This window comes from Drosophila santomea, chromosome 3R, assembly GCF_016746245.2.
Source record: "Drosophila santomea strain STO CAGO 1482 chromosome 3R, Prin_Dsan_1.1, whole genome shotgun sequence".
NCBI lineage: Eukaryota > Metazoa > Arthropoda > Insecta > Diptera > Drosophilidae > Drosophila > Drosophila santomea.
The window spans coordinates 19,530,060-19,542,264 of NC_053019.2; the positions used below are offsets into that span (position 1 = coordinate 19,530,060).

Genomic DNA, 12,205 nt, shown 5'->3' on the forward strand with positions numbered 1-12,205 from the left:
CCTTCTAGGCACAGTGGTTGCAAATGAGTGAATTATTGACAGGTGTGCTGAGTTACAGTTTCACCGGATGTTTCATTCCTTGCCCCATTACTGCAGTTAAGCAATTGCAATCTTGTGGTCGATTGTGCTAAGAACACAATAATTTGTTCATAACTCCGAGTTGTTGGGCTGCGGACCACAGTTCGGACATATTTGCAGTTAATTTGCATGTCTATGCCTCCGGTTTGTTGTGGTCAGCCTTTGTAGGACAATTAAACGCTAATGTGATTGGCACTCGCACTTCGCAATCGCTTAAAGCCGTTTATATATACATATATATAATAAGCGACGACATTGCGCATACGCCCCGTATGTGTGTCGCTCATAAGGCGAGTTTTCGCTTCCTGCCGCATTTCGCACTGCAATTAAGATCAAGATATTACTGCTTTTTTTCGGTGTGGCAATTAGGTTTTTCAGTAACTTTCCCCTTTCAATTAGTTTTATTGTAGCCGCTTCGCGTGAAATGCCTTTTAAAGCGCATTAACTGCTGCGCGAGAGTCCTTTAATTAGCTTGGCAGGAAGTTGCGACTCGGCTGAAAGCATTTTTGTTTCAGGCCACCGCGTACGCCGCTTCTAATTATGAGCAATTAGCAACTTGAGAAAACTGCTGCCAGTGAGAAAAGGAAACATTTATGCACCGTGCGCTGATGCAACTAAAAACTGCTAAATTGAGAAACTGCAAAACTGCGATTATTTGAGGCCGACCAAAACTTCAGGAACGGCTGCCCTGCGATGAAATGGCAAAAGATAGAGCTGCTATTTAATTAAGTAAACATAATTAATTGGAGAGATGTCTATATGTGTCCCCAAATGTACGGGCCCTGGATGATTTAATGAAGTCATTAACATAATCTGAGTTTTACATGTCGATGACAAGGACAGCAGCTAGAGAGCGAGGGAGAGAGCACTACACATAAATATTCATTGTGTTGGTTGCGAGCAACATGTAAGCAAAGGCAAAGTGCCATAAGCGGAAATCAATTTCTCAGAAACGAAAGTCATCTGGCTTTGGTCCTTGGATGAAGCCAGGACCAGAGAGCAAGCCACGATTCTGGTGCACTGAAAAAAATAACAGATTGAACTGAAAAATGATATAAAAGAGAGGGTTTTGAAATAAGAACTTGGCATAGGAAGAGCAAAGTAATAACATGTGATTTGTATAATAACTTTTAATTCTTTGCTTTGTATTGCAGAACTTTTTCCAGTGTAGTCGCATTGAGAAAATGAAGCAGAAGTTATTGGCCAGCAAAAGACGATGTTGTCTTGGCCCCACAATGTTAGCTCATAGTCCTGCCACGCCCCCCGCCTCACACTACCCTGCCAACGCCTGCTGCGGGGGGGAATTGTCCTTATTGAATTTCAATGACACATAGCTGGAATGCCATGTCCTGTCCATATGCCCTCGCCCACGCCGCCTGCGTATTTCTGTGTATTTCACTGTACTTCAGTGTATTTCTGTGTATTTCTGTGGATTTCTGTATATATCTGTATATTTCTGTATATTTCTGTGTATTTCTGTGTATTTCTGTATATTTCTGTGTACTTCTGTGTGGCGATGACAAAGGCCAGGCCACGGACTGCCTTTGGAATGCTGCTGGGGCAGACACAACAACTTGTTGACCGGATGTGTGGCGGCAATAAGTACATAAATGGGATTATTTGTGTGAGCCGAGGCCAGGAAAGTCGTAGTTATATCGTTATCTAATGATATTTGCCACTGCCAATGCGGCAAGGCAAATCTACGCAAAATCTCCAAATCTCCGCCTGTCCGCTGCAGTCGACTGCTCTTGATATATTGAATACGAACACACACACACTTGTATTCACTACGCTGACGAAGGACCAAAAAAAAAGTATCTAAAAAAATCCAAACAAGCGACCCAAGTAACTTTGCACATTTTATTTATTTATAATGAAATTAAGTTGCACTCCGGCTGTGGAAATTGTTGCCGCTGCCTTGCCGGCCATTCGCTCATTCATGTTAACCCTTGTAGTTAGTTTGGGTTTTTTTGTTTCTTATTTCGCTCTGGCCTTCTTTCTCTTAACTGCTTTTATATTTTTGGGACCTGCTTTCATGGACCAGCAGCAAGCCACCATTCAGCCCCGGATTTGTTTGGATGCGGGAAATTTGAATGTGAAAAATGGTGTGGCTCATACTCCGCTTTTCCAGCCCGCATCCCGCGCACTCCATTTCCACCATTTCCACGATTTGCCTTTAATTTATGGCCGCCACTGCGTTCGCTTGTGTAAATTGCTTTGTGGTCTCGCCGCTTGCAATTCATTGGGAGTTGATGATTTCAGCTTCTTACCCGGCTATCTGGTTGAAATTTAAAAATTTAATGAGCTGAGTTCCGAATTTAAGTGAGCCTTGGTTGTATATTAAATGGTTGATTGTGCTGTGCTGCTGGCACTTTTGGGAACTGGTATTAATAAATATTCATTTGATTCGTAATTGAAGTTTTCTCAAATATTTAATATTTCAGTTACAACAAGATGTTTTGTGTACATCATATAATTTTATAAATGTATTTGACATTGCTAAAATATAGTTAACTGAGAAGTCTTGCAACTTTTCGAAGGAGCTTGGCATAATTTACACAAACTAACATTAAATTTTGTTACAGCAATGATTTTCGCTCCAGCTAATGGAGGTTCATCCTGGACTCCATCCACTTGCTACCTCATACATATATGCATATAGTATATGGTGTATGGAAAATTATCCTTGGGCATGCCAGGTGTACGGGTGTGCTGGAGTGTGCAGTAATCTCGCCTTTCGGGGCCACCGCCAGTGTTCCAGTTTCCTGAGCTAATGGTGGCACTGACCCATTTTGACCAGACATTTGGGACCTGTCCGTCACTCCCCGAGGTGCGTCTGTGTTTGCCCTTGTCCGTTGCTGTTCTGTAATATAAGGCAGCTTAGTTATTTGCAGGATGCCCAGTTGCCTGCTAGCTCTATGCATGCATAATAAAAGTTTTACGACAGCTAGAAATTGTCGCACTCCAGTTAATTTGGTGAGTCTGTGTGAGGAGCGTGGACCTGGACCCATAGCAATCATTGGCGAACACACAATATCCTGGGCGTCTGTATTGTCCTGGGCGTTTAACTTATTAAAAGGCCTTCTATGCCAGCGATTATGTGGCAATCGAAAACATTTGCATTAAACGCTCGCTAATTGGTGTGCTTTTGTCATGGAAATGCGCACTAAAGACCAACTGCCTTGCATATGCACCCCCTACACACACACACACACACTAACACAAAGGATATTCGCATAAAGTGCAATCAGTGCAAAAAAAAAAAAAAAGAACAAGAACAAGAAAGGAGTGGAGAAGGGGAAAAAAGCATTGCATACAAATGGGCGCTGTTCCCGCTGCTTTTCCCGCTTGCTGGATGGCTGGCATGAAAGCAATTTCTATAAAAATGCGTTTAACAGCACACAAAGCAACACATTTGCCGCATTTATTGCGATTTCCCGTTAACTCGCGCACTCTTTACACACACACACACACACACATACACATTCACAAACACAGGGCAGCAGGAACAGGAGCACAATGAGCTGCGCCAACGATCGTCTGGCAGGATATCGCTTAAAATCTCGCTTTTGGTTTCGAGTCCTGCCCGACGGAGGCTGTTTCTGTGATAAATGGATCGGAAAATGCGCGTAGTTAGCAGCAATAGCAGCCATAGCAGCAGGAGTCCTTGTTTGCCGCTCTCCTTTTGTTGGCTCTTTGTGCACGGCAAGGACCTCCGCGCAATGAGCTCATTACAATGCCCTGCAGATTGGAGTTGCCCCAAAAGGGGCATGCATCTTGAGACACCTGACCATAAAGCCACAGCAGCAGCATGAGTGCGCGGAATTGGCCTGCTATGTGTTGTCCTGGCGAACTAAGGACTCTTTGCTATGTTCGCCTAGCTCCAGGGTTACCGTGCACTGCGGGAATTCCTAGATTATAATAAAATGATTTCTAATAACAATTATTGTTTTTAGAACTTTGATATGACCAGCTGACAATGTTCCTTTTCGTACTCCGTAAGTCTTATTCGTATTTATAAGAGAATTTCACAAGTTTCTTACTTCCGATAGCGCACCAATTTTCTTGCAGTGCATCGGTGTGTCGCCTCATTTGGCACTCCGTTCGAGCGGCAAACGATTACACCTCAGCAGCTAGTGGCTGCGAATTATACGTGTCAAGGATAATTCATATGTACTATATGGAAGCCGTTCGCTCCCCAGCATCGAGTACCAGGATATGGAGCGTGTTAAGTGACTCCATGATTGACTGGCTGCCATGGGAATCAGCCAAAATAGTTTCTTTGGCAACTGCCACTTCATCATTTCAAAATCTTTGGCCATAGTAGGCAAACGGAATGCTGATTTTTTTCTCGGCTTTTAAGAAGTTTTTTCTTTTCATTCAAACCATTTGTTTGCATAGCATTGGTTTATTTTCCATTCCGTTTACTTGCATACCTGCCGCATTGATTCCATTAACTTGGCCATGTGCATATGGTATATAAGTAGGTGCTCTGTGAATTTTCACAACTCATTTCATCAATTTGCACACCAGGCCCAGTGCAGCCAAAGTCGAGTCAAATTTGACAAATAGCTGAAGCTGAAACTGGAAGCACCTTCGCCCACAAGTTCGTATATGCGCAGTATTTTCCACACAAGGTTATAGTTTTTTTCTAGTCAAATTCTAGAGTCAGGTACTCTCGAATATGGCAGCCTGCCAGCACATGCACTTCAAGTTTGCAGCTCCACGCTGTTTGATAAACGATTCGAAATTAACTTTGCCTTGCAATGAGCTTCCGCTCCTTCTTCTTTTTGCCAGGATCCAGCCAGGATCTGGCCGAAAAGTTTCCTCGGCGGCGTTGTGGCTTGGCTTAATCAATTGAATGTGTCAGCAGCACATGAGCTGGTCTATTGAGAGAGCGAGTAACAAATTGATGGAGCACATCCTTGCCAGCCAGTGAATTTGGTAAATATCTTCATAATATTTTCTAAGACACATAAAGTTGGCCTCCATTCGAGCAGATCATCTTGCGGACATTCAAATTTATTCAATCAAATTAGATAAGTCAAATCAGCCATATATCAGTGTTACTCTTACCTGTGAATGGACATCTTTGGGGCACAACACGCACACACACACACATGCTGGCAACTGAAAAATTTGGCTGTCCAAAAAGTTTGCTAGATTAACTTTTCAGCAACTTGGCTCGTTGGCTGCTGTCAGCTTAATGAAATTTCCTTTCATATTTTCTTGTGCCCCAGCCACTTTTTGCCAATACTGGCCATTTTTTCAAGTACGTGGTTCAGGCTACTTTATTTTTTTGGGTGAAAAAGCCGCTCACATTAATTTATTTCCCTATTGACATTTTTATACTCACTTACTAGTTGTGGCGCGGCTTTTGGCAATTGGCAGCTGCATTGTCGTTTCTTACGAAAATGCCAAAAGTTTTCGCGCCCATAAATTGTCACAAAGTTCGCGGTCACACTTAAGCATTTCACACAGTCGAAATCAGTGACTACACTGGCAAAAAATGGGTTTAGGCTCAGGGAGTGCAAGCAGAAATATGCTTCCTAATATTTTAGTGATATGTCTAGAACCTAAAGAGGTAAAAGTTATTTTCTATAATTTGTATATATTTTTTAGTAATAAGAATATGAGCTGCAACTATTTCACAAAACAAAAAACTGATGAGAACAAAATCAAATAAGTTTCAAAAGCCAAAAAAAAGGCATAAGAATTCTATTTATTAGCTTTTTTGACTTTGCTTTAGACATTTTTTTCGAGTGCATAGTCCTGGGCAGCTTCTGTATTCGCCTTTGCCTATTTTGATTATGTTTAGTTTAATGTTGTTGGCTGGCAAGTGACCCCGTCACAAGTCACTTACATAGATGGTCAGGAGGAGCGAAGGCTGGCAGATGTTGGGCCCGCTGATGTGGATGATGTAGATGTTGTTGGCTATTCTAGCCAGCTAGCTAGCTATTCTTTTTATTGTTTGCTCAAAATTGTCATCAATAATAATAAAAGTACGACAGCGAGAGGAAGAGAGCAGGGCCAACAATGGGCCAGGAATCGGGATGCTGCCAGCTTGGCAGTTGTGAGATATATAATAAATGTTGCTTCTAGTTTTATTCCTACAGCCACTTACATAGTACATACATACATACATATATCTGCTGTCCAACTCACTCGTGTGCGTATTAATGTGTCTTGTTCATGGAATACACTTTTGTATTCATTCGACCGCAACTAAAAATGTTGCCCATAAACTTTTCCGTTGCTCTTTTATGTATTTCTTATTTATGTCCAAGTTTTCCTTTTCGTCCTGTGCGCTGAGTCCTCTGTGTGCTGCTTGTCCTTTTCAGGGACTGCTCACTTGGCGCATTGTGACTGCGTCAGGATTAACACTACGCTGCCGGCGGAGGTGTTGTCCTGGCGACTTTCACCACTGATGGCCATACAATTCGCAGCGAAATTCGCTTTATATGGTTTTTTATTAGCGTTGAATTAAATTGAGCGACGCATCGAGTGGCCCAGTGGACAATTCCAGGACATTCTGACATCCTGCCATCGTTGTGGCCAGTCTTTTGATGGAAATTGCTAATGAAATAAGTTTTTAGTTGTGAGTTTATTTATTTCGTTGACTCTGCCGCTTTCCTCGCCTTATTTATTTATTCGACTCGGGGCCAGTCGGTGAGGTGTGACGGTTTTGGTCCTGACGATGACGAAGCTACTGAATGCCACCTATATCCGGCTCGAAACTTGCTCCATTAATTACTGTCACCGCGTCCCGGCTCAAATGCGGCATCTCTTCTTAGCCACTTCCACGGCACTTCGAGCCCGGTTCGTAAATCAGTGGACATGGCTAATTGAATGAGAGCACTGCACATCGAGCACTGAGTGGGAATCAAATGCTGACCACACTGCCACGTGGAGCACCCGGGGTAATCTGGGTGGCTGTATGCCTGAATGGGGGTGTACTGTACTGTATACACCTACCCACAGAGAACGACTTCCTTGCCACAGGCACTGCCACATCCACTGACCAATCATCTGTTAAGTTGCTAAAGTCTGTCGTGAAAAAGCGAGGCATCAACAGCATGACCACGAAGTGAATGGAATAGATTTCACTGCCTTCTCCATATTTTTTTTCACACTGAAATAAGTAATTTCTAAGAACTTAAAGATATATTTAAGATTTTGAAAAGATTATTTGACATACATATATTTATCTATATATTTAAGATTTTAAAAAGATTATTTGACATACATATATTATATTTATCTATATATTTAAGATTTTAAAAAGATTATTTGACATATGCACATATATTTATCTTAGCTTCAATCAAAATATATAATATATATTTAACTTGCTTCTTTGATTGCTTAATTTTGAAAAGCTTTTTACAGAAGTTTTCTGTGTATATATTTATTATTTATTTAGCACTTCAGCTGACGTATTAAACTATAATTTTATAATTATTAATTTCCAACGCAATATAATTGCCTCTGTGCAGCAGTGCATTTGTCACTTATCAACGGCCATTGCAATATATCATCTTGATTTAATGCGACCCGAACCCTAATTAAATTCACTAATTGGGCTAGATGTTTAAAATCAATATTTATTCTGCAGAGTTAAGTTTGCTTCTTTTTTCTTGTGTGCTGTATAATGCTGCAATTGCAGTTTCTCTGATAGATTATGGGTGCTTCAGTGGGTGGAATCGAATGGAATGGAATCGAATGGAATGAGTTGGTTTCTCGAAGGAGCTGCGTGGCAAGGTGAGGCATGTTCAATTACTTTGAACAACTTCGAACAGCGGCAAGGCCATGTCTGTGGCAAATGCAAAGTGCTCGAGAACTATGCCATCGCCGGGGGCAATCCACGCCCCAACTCAAGTTTGTTGGCCGACATCGATGATTATAAGAAAAGTTCTTAGTTAGGGGGAGCTGGGTAGAGGATAATGCGAAGGCTACACGGCAACAAAAACTAACATTTAAATGAGTCAAATAGTTATTCAAGTCTAGCAAACTAAGGCGAGAAAAGAAAATGCAACTCTTAAGTTTAATAAACTCAATTTGTTATGCAGCTGCAAACGGTAAACAAGACCGCACTTCATTTCAAAAGAAAACCATTTATTATATTATTTTTTTGACCAAAATAATATGTACAAATTGTATATCATAGCATTTCGTATTTGGTTTCATTTGAAATTTGCTTTATTAAAGCAAATTTCCATGCGCTCAATTTGAAGGCCTTCGCTTTTTGGCATTTTATAGAGAAATGTATTGTCTTGATTGCACGTTTTTAATGAGTTTTATTTTTGCTTTTCCTAAAATTAGTCCGTCCGCTTAGCCTTGACCAGAATAAAATACGCCACTGCATTTGAATGTCGTAGCTTTTCCCACAAATGAGTTTTCCATTTCCTCGTTGCGGTTAACTGCACTTCTTAGAAATTTTCAGTCGCAGTTGTTATGTGCGATTCAAATTGATTCCGAGATCCTTGAGAGTTGACGAGTTTTAGTTTATTCCAATTGCGTTCGCTCTTAAGAAAACTTTCGAGGGGCCGACTTTAAGAAGCAAATGCTTTGGCCCCGCTTTCTCCACAGATAAAGACGGCTAAAAAAAAAAAAAAACGAGCTCAGAAATTCCATTAACGTCAGTGCAAAGCGACCGTCCGAAGGATAATGGGTCAGGCCGTGAGCCAAGTTGGCTGCTATATAGAAGATGGGGGTGCATCCGGAATGGGCAGAGCCAGAGATAGTGGAAAAAATCCGTATTTAAATTTCTTTTACAATAATATTTACCTACAATTCCCGCTTCGACACCTAGCTTCCGCACGAGAGTTCCTGCTCCTCTTCCTGCTCCTCATCCTGCTCCATCTGGACCCCATCCTCCGTCTCCTGGATCACCAATAGAGCGGGTGTGGGGAATTGAAAACCCCGGGGGTGAGCCACTTCCGTGTGAACTAATTCCCTTGCACTTCTGCTTCCGCCTTTTTCTATGTGGATCTATAAGTACAGCAGAGGCCATTGCAATAGCATCTCAAATGTTTTCTTACATTTTAATAAAATATTTTCCCGCTTTAAAATTTATTTTATGCAGTATTGCAACGCAAACTGAAAACTTATTTCATCAGTTTTAACTTTTAACATTTTTTTCTTTTATACATGATTTTCATGTTTTATATATGTTGTATGTAAACCTATTTATCGGAATGTTTTCTCTATTTTTAACAGTTTTCTGTCCCACGTTTTACAAATATACAGAAATATACAGAAATAAATCTGCTCTTTGATTGCAACCAGCATTGTGAATTGATGTGTACGTACAAAACTCTGTCTTAATTCCCCCCACCACCCCCCTTACGCTCTTTTCCTTAAGCACCACGCCCACTGCCGCCCACTTTTTATTGTTATTGTTTGTAATTGAAATGGTGCAAACGTACAAGCGATAAAATGTAAAACCAAACGCAAGTCTCGACTCCGGATTTTCTCTGGGGATGTGGGGCAGTGTATGCAGTGTATCCACAGTACGGGGGCGGATGGCTCGTGGGGGCGTGGCACAGTCAGTCATCGCCATCCATCGATTGCTCCATTTAACAAATTTCGATTTCCGCATCAGATTTTCGCCCCTTAGCGACTTCCTGTGCGAAGTTCTCCTTCGGTTTTTATCGCTCCTCCTATTTTTTTATTATTTTTATACCCGTTACTCGTAGAGTAAAAGGGTATACTAGATTCGTTGAAAAGTATGTAACAGGCAGAAGGAAGCGTTTCCGACCATATAAAGTATATATATTCTTGATCAGGATCAGTAGCCGAGTCGATCTGGCCATGTCCGTCTGTCCGTCCGTCTGTCTGTCCGTCTGTCCGTCTGTCCGTCTGTCCGTCTGTCCGTATGAACGTCGAGATCTCAGGAACTACAAAAGCTAGAAAGTTGAGATTAAGCATACAGACTCCAGGGACATAGACGCAGCGCAAGTTTGTCGAATCATGCTGCCACGCCCACTCTAACGCCCACAAACCGCCCAAAACTGCCACGCCCACACTTTTGAAAAATGTTTTGATATTTTTTCATTTTTGTATTGGTGTTGTAAATTTCTATCGATTTGTCAAAAAAAAATTTTGCCACGCCCACTCTAACGCCCACAAACCGCCCAAAGCTGCCACACCCACACTTTTGAAAATTGTTTTGAAATTTTTTCATTTTTGTATTAGTCTTGTAAATTTTTATCGATTTGCAAAAAAACTTTTTGCCACGCCCACTCTAACGCCCACAAACCGCCCAAAGCTGCCACGCCCACACTTTTGAAAAATGTTTTGATATTTTTTCATTTTTATATTGGTCTTGTAAATTTCTATCGATTTGCCAAAAAACTTTCTGCCACGCCCACTATAACGCCTACAAACCGCCAAAAATTGTGTTTAAGACTCTCCTTCTCCCTTCCACTAGCTGAGTAACGGGTATCAGATAGTCGGGGAACTCGACTATAGCGTTCTCTCTTGTTTTTTTTTGTGTTCACCCTCGGCGATTCGAAGACCAACTTGCGGCTTTATTGACGCAGCGAATATACATACATAATTTTTGCTACTGCTACTGTTCTCGCTACTGTTTTCGCTACCATCGCTGCATTTTTTAATTATTGAAATTCCGTGTAATTTGAATACCTTGAGGCATTCGTGGCGTGGCGTGTGCAGAGCCATCAGTATTCGATTGACTTTAGCGCTTGGATAACTGCATTAAGCGTCGATTGAATTTAAGATTTCCTGATGGCCTCAAATTGGCTATTACCTGTATATATTTTCTCTGTTTCTTGATTGGAAATATTTGGCGACGGTTTCTGTGTTAAATTCAGTAAATTGCTCCATATGGTGGGGGCCTAACCTTAAACGTGGGGTATCTAAATTATAGTCGGCGCAACATGACAAGGAACTTTTACAAAATGTCACTCTGTGTCACTGCTGGTGTTTTTGATACTCTATAAGAGGGTATTACGCATCTGAAGTGTATACTTCATACAATAAGACATACAAAGTCTAGTAAATGTAACTGGTTAAAGTTTCATATACCTATATCCACATGTGATATAATTGATATAATTTGATTAAATATTATTTAAAATAGAAATAGTTTATTGAAGAGTATTCCAAGCCTGTGTCTCCTTAGGCCACCCATTGCAGCTTGATTCATGGCAATTTCAAAACGAGATTGTGCTGAAGAGTGCTGCAATTGCCCCACAACAAGGACCTTGCTTATGCGCACATAATTACAGACAGCTGGCACCGAAAAGAAGCCACAATGCTCACAAAAACACAGATAAATAGTGGCTGTCCTGTGCCCGTGGCGTTGGGGATATGTGGCTGGGGTTTTTGGGAGGTTTGGGGGGCAATCGGAGGGCCAACAACTACAATCATTATTATGCAAGGAGCACTGGAAAGGGAGCCAGAAGACAATTGCAGGAGTAGTAGCCCCGTTCGCCGCACCAGAAATGGCCAGAGTCGTACGGAGTGTACGGAGAATGCTGAATGCAGAAGGCTGAAACTCACGCCGGTCCACAATTATACGCCCCGGGTGGCCAGTGGCAATCCTCAGACACGAATGCACGCAATCACCAGCTCATCCTGACGGGCAAGTGAGTGTGCGAGTGTGTGCAAGTGTGTGTGTGTGGGGCCAAAGGAGCTGCAGGACCTTTTGGGGAGGCATTTTTAAATCGTGGCCAAAAGGCTTGTTTGCCGAGCGGCGAGAAGAGGGCTAAAGTTCTGTCTCGAGTGCAAACAGCGCGTCACGCATGTGGGTGCGGGTACCATCTTCCCGGGAAACTCGAGAACTTGGTGGTGGTTTTGCGAGGATGCCGTAGATGCCGTGGATGCCAAGACGGTGGACGGGACGGGATGGGAGGGGACTGGGTGGGTGACGTTTTAATTTGTCCTATGAAAATATTTGCACACGACTTGCAGCTACAGATGTAATTGAATTAAAATCTCGTCCGCCGAAAGTCGTGTGTGCCCCGGGGGCAAGGGATTTATTTTGAGGCACATGATTGCCGCCACAGCATTGGCAGGCTGATTTTCCAACAAACTGATTTCCCACTGCCCACCCGCCGCCGGGCTAAACAGTTTCAATTTCAGTTGCCTTCGCCGCTGGGCA

The 12,205-nt window shown here is 42.1% G+C and overlaps 1 long non-coding RNA gene across 1 annotated transcript; it reads right to left on the minus strand.

Moving 5' to 3' along the window:
• Positions 1 to 3,872: 3,872 nt before the first annotated feature.
• Positions 3,873 to 5,359, minus strand: LOC120452209. The gene is made up of 3 exons (XR_005616445.1): positions 5,155 to 5,359; positions 4,049 to 5,083; positions 3,873 to 3,977 (listed from the first exon to the last, which is right to left on the minus strand). It is a non-coding gene; the product is annotated as an uncharacterized LOC120452209 (long non-coding RNA).
• Between the last annotated feature and the right edge of the window lie 6,846 nt (positions 5,360 to 12,205).